Source organism: Chrysemys picta, chromosome 1, assembly GCF_011386835.1.
Source record: "Chrysemys picta bellii isolate R12L10 chromosome 1, ASM1138683v2, whole genome shotgun sequence".
NCBI classification, from domain to species: domain Eukaryota; kingdom Metazoa; phylum Chordata; order Testudines; family Emydidae; genus Chrysemys; species Chrysemys picta.
In genome coordinates this window covers 349,699,293-349,704,385 of record NC_088791.1, presented here as the reverse complement: position 1 = coordinate 349,704,385, position 5,093 = coordinate 349,699,293, and the positions used below count along the sequence as shown (strand labels likewise).

At 44.2% G+C, this 5,093-nt stretch overlaps 1 pseudogene; it reads right to left on the bottom strand.

The window, feature by feature from the left end:
• Positions 1–1,416: 1,416 nt before the first annotated feature.
• LOC112061529 (olfactory receptor 52P1-like) lies at positions 1,417–2,423 on the bottom strand (annotated as a pseudogene).
• Between the last annotated feature and the right edge of the window lie 2,670 nt (positions 2,424–5,093).

Here is a 5,093-nt window from a genome sequence, read left to right as displayed (position 1 = left end):
ACAAATTTATTAGAGCATAAGCTTTCGTGGACTACAGCCCACGAAATATGCATATGCATCCGAAGAAGTGGGCTGTAGTCCACGAAAGCTTATGCTCTAATAAATTTGTTAGTCTCTAAGGTGCCACAAGTACTCCTGTTCTTCTTTTATCATCTCGATCACCCATGTGGCTTCAGTAGTTGTTTAGTAGTCTTCCTTTTTCTGATGTACTTAACAAAATTGCTGTTACTTTTTGAGTCTTAAGCTAGTTCTTCAAAAAAAATTCACCTTCCTAATTCTATTTTTACACTTCATTTGCCAGAGTTGATGCTCCTTTCTATTGTGGAGTTTCTTTCTTTTCTCTTTGGCTATCTGAAAGAGTAGCTTCTGTTCATCAAACTGATCAAGAACCCTGTTTTCACAGGGACTAATGGAAAGCCACTTTGCATCAGAAAGCTCCAGTACTTTCTGGTAGTCTAGGAGTTACGAAAAGGCTGAGGTGACAGGATGTGTGGGGCTGGGGGCTGATGGGTGACAATGAAAGAGGTCAGGGTCAGAGAGAGGGAACTCAGCATCGGAGATATTGCTATATAGGCTTGCTTGTCAGCCAGAGACTGAACTTTGGGTTTGACGCTTTGATACTCTTATATCTTACACTGGCCAGATGGGTTTGTTAGTATAATGGGAAGAGATAAGAGATAGAACTAAAAATGTTACAGGGTATGGTGGGAGTGTAATATCTGAACATACACTGAAAGGCTGCCTGGCTCCTTTCTCAAGCAAAGGTCAAACAACCCGTCAGGAAGGGCAAGGGAGATTGAGAGGGGGAGGCATAAAAAACACTAAAAGCCAAAGAAAAGACTGGCCTTGGCCAGAACTCAACCTCCCTCCTTACCCCTCCAAGGGGGTACAAAAGGAGTTGGATGAAGACCCCAAATTCATGACCCTCCAAAACAGAACATGACCATAAGTTGTAAGGGATGGGATTAGGGGTGTGCACAGCAGGTATATTTGGGCCTGCAAAGGAGGAGGAGGTGGAAAAATGGGAATGGGGACACAGGCAAGGCTCTGCGGTGTCAGAGCTGGGAAGGGGGACACGGGGTAAAGGTTCTGTGGCATCAGAGCTATGAACAAAACTCTGGGTAATGGACTCTACCAGCGTGTAGAGCTATGGATATGCTTGCTTGGAACTAACCCCAATAAACATCACATTGCCTGCACTTTGGACTTCTGGGCTTCTGCTTTCTGTCTGCGTGACAAGAACCAGGGGATGGGTGAAGGGAAAGCCGTCTACAGGAGAGAGCACTGTTTGGTGATGAAGTGATAAGCCATTAGATGTAAGGAACTTCTCAGACTGTGAACTTCCACAATTCTCAGCTCAGACAAACTGGGAAAGAGCACACTTGATTAATGAGGCGGCATCCTTTCCCCATTTTGTCACATAGGTTTAAAGTCAGTGGCCCCCGGTGATCACATTTGCAGGTGTATTTGCCCACTTTCTCACGAAGCTCTTTGGTTTTGACCCCATAAATGATAGGGTTGAGCATAGGAGGGATGAGGAAGAAGAGGTCGGCCAAGATGATGTGAACATGGGGAGCGATGCCCTGACCAAACCGGTGTGTCAGAGTGGAGAAGAGGAAAAGAATACAAGATGTCAGCATCACACATATGTGGGTTGTGCAGGTGTTGAGGGCTTTCGGGTGAGCCTTCTTGGAGGAGATTCTGAGGACGGCCCTGATGATCAGACCATAGGACAGGGCAACAAGCATCAGATCTAACCCGATGATAACAAATGCCATCACCAAGCCGTATGTCCTGTTGACTGTGATATCCCCACACGACACCTTCGCCACAGCCATGTGCTCGCAGTACGTATGGGGGATAATGCGATTGGCACAGAATGGCTGCCTGCTCAGAAGCAGGGGCATGGGCAGAATGAAGAGAACAGCTCTTATCAAACCCACTAGCCCTAGCTTAGCTATTCGTGCGTTGCTGAGGATGGTGGTATATCTCAGAGGGTTACATATGGCAACATAGCGATCGAAGGCCATTGTCACGAGGACGGCTGAGTGCATAACAGAAACTGCATGAAGGAAGAATGTCTGGGTGAGGCAGCCATGCATAGTAATTCCTTTCAAATTGAACCAAAATATACACAGTGCCTTCGGCACGACAGAGGTAGATATGCCGATATCTGTGAGCGCCAGCATGCAGAGCAGCAGGTACATCGGCTTGTGCAGGGTCTGCTCTTTGCCTACAACAAACAGAACCATGAAATTTCCCAAAAGGCCGATAATGTAGAATGTAGAGAAAGGGATGGAAATCCACATATGCACATCTTCCAGGCCAGGGATGCCCATTAGGGTAAATGCTGAAGGGTCAGAGGGGGTGAAGTTGAAAGATGCCATGAGGTGGTTGATGCGTCGATCAGGCTCAGCAATGCTCAAGGTGCCTGTGAAGGGAGAAAAGCACAGCAACTGGGGCTACACATTTTATAACAAATAGTACAGTAAATATTTTATAGTTATTAACAATCTAGAAAGGGGCTGAGCAGCAATTGGCAACATTTACAGATGGCGCCAGATTATGTAGGTGATAGTCAAGTCCAGAGAAGTCCTCTGAGGGAACTAACCAAGCCAGGTGAATGGGCAGCATGATGGCATATGAACTTTAATGTGAATAACTGCAACGTGTATGCCGATTGGAGGGAAAAACCTGAACTTCTCAAACATATTACAAGGTTCTAATTTAACTGTATGAACTCCGGACACAGACCTGGGTGTCATGGTACAGAGCTCTATGAAACCCTACTCACAGTGCAAGCAGAAACTAAGCAAAACATTCGGAACCAGAAGGAGTTGGATGGGGAATCACAGAAAATGCAATGCCATGAGATCTGTCATCAATGCTTTACCCTTCTCTGGACTCCTCTGTGTAGTACTGGGCACCCTTCTCACACAGGACATTGCAGAGTTCAGGGAATGATCAAGGGCCTGGGAAAATTCTCATATGGAGACAGGGATTGTTACCTTACAAAAGGGAGGAATAGGAGCCGGTATGAGAACAGTCTATAAATTACTTGTAGAGAGTAGATCGGGAATGTATTCTGCCTGTCTCAGAACACAAGATCAAGAGGACATTCAATTAAACTGAAATGTCGTAAATTCAAAACAGATTAAAAAAAGAATACTTTCTTCACTCAGTGCCTAATTAGACTGAAGAACTCATTACCACAAGAGATAATTGAGGCCATGAGCTAAGCAAGAATCAGTAAGGTTTGGACATTTACATTGATAGTGAGACTATCCAGTTATAATACTTACAGCTAAATAAATATTTTTGAAAGCCTATACACCCATGTTTTTCAGGGCACAGAACAATCTCTAGCTGTTAGGCATTAGGGTGACACACTCATGATGGTCAGGGCATCCCCCCGCATCCACCCACTGCTGGGTTTCTTACACCTACTGCAGTACCTAGGACTGTCACTGTCAGAGAGAGGACACTGGACTAGATGGAGCATAGGTCTGATCCACGATGCAATTCCTATATTGGAAAAGACCCAGGTATCCCTCATGGAAACAGACATTATCCTGCTCGGCTATGACTTTGTGCTCAACAGAATGGACACTAGGGGCACAAGGGTTTTGGTATTTAGGGATACAGGTTCCTCCCTCTCCGGGTCCATATATTCCCCTTCTTCCTCAGTGCTGCTGCTCTGCCTCCGTCCCAGCTCTGCCCTCTGGCCTCTTTTAATGGACCTTCTGGTCTGGGGATGCCAGATTTCTACTGCACTCATAGCCCAATATCAGTTAAAAACTAACCTAAAAGTAGCCCGATCCTTCTTTAAACATGTTTTTTATTAACACATTGGTGTATACAGCAAGTAAGAAGTGAACATTTTTGTTAGATATCTGGTACAAATTAGATATTTATTTTTAAAAAAAAGCTACAAGGCACAACAGGAGTTTGTCCACATTAGGAACGAAGCTATGAGATGAAAATCAAATTCACCCCCCCTCCACCCCTCTTACTGGTGCTTGTATCCTGACTGAGGAATGGTAAATGGTTTTAAAAAAAAAAAAAAAAAACCCAGAATGACACTGATAAAATATCCGCAAACGAAACCAAAATGAATGTAGTACAAAAACTATAGTAAAATGAATATGGTATTTATTTCTAATGGCATTCAATGATGGTAGTCAATCTCCATATGTTGTGTTGAATTAGTATGTTACTGTTAGTATCTGAAATGCAACATTTCCTTCTCACTGTCTTTGTCGGAAGTAGAATGCTTCTGGTGCTGGTCACACATCAGCAGAGACCAGTGCAATCGTTTCTTTTGTTGGTGCAAACTGTTCACAAGAGAATTTGTGTCGTTGCATATAGGCCCTAACATGAAGAACGTTTTCTAAAAGTTCCCTCGCATCTTATTGTGCAGTTTTGTTTTTATTAAGTTCACCTGAGAAACAGTCTTTGAACTGCAGTGTTGCAAAAAGGTAGGGACATCAATGAAAGAGTAAACAAGTCAAGTTCAATAAAGTCTTTGTCCCCAGCGGCATCCATGTGTTTGATAACTTCAACCCAAAACTGCTCAACTTGGTTGTCCTGAGTATGAGGCCAGCGAACCATAGGCAAAACTCTGCCCTGCTACTCCAATTGTCCAAGATGTTCACAAACCAACGTCAAAAATTAGATATTAGCCAATGTAGCTTGTTCATTGCTGAGTGCAGTGGAAGGATTTAGTACTTCAAGTGATTCAATCACCCGGATGTTTGGTGATAATCCCTGTTTCACCTGTTTCACAAACTCCAACATGAAATTTCGACACCTACTCTTCATATTATCATAGAATATCAGGGTTGGAAGGGACCTCAGGAGGTCATCTAGTCCAACCCCCTGCTCAAAGCAGGACCAATTCCCAACTAAATCATCCCAGCCAGGGCTTTGTCAAGCCGGTCCTTAAAAACCTCCAAGGAAGGAGATTCCACCAGCTCCCTAGGTAAAGCATTCCAGTGCTTCACCATCCTCCTAGTGAAATAGTGTTTCCTAATATCCAACCTAGACCTCCCCCACTGCAACTTCCCCTGATGTAGAACACATCCCTTGTCTCC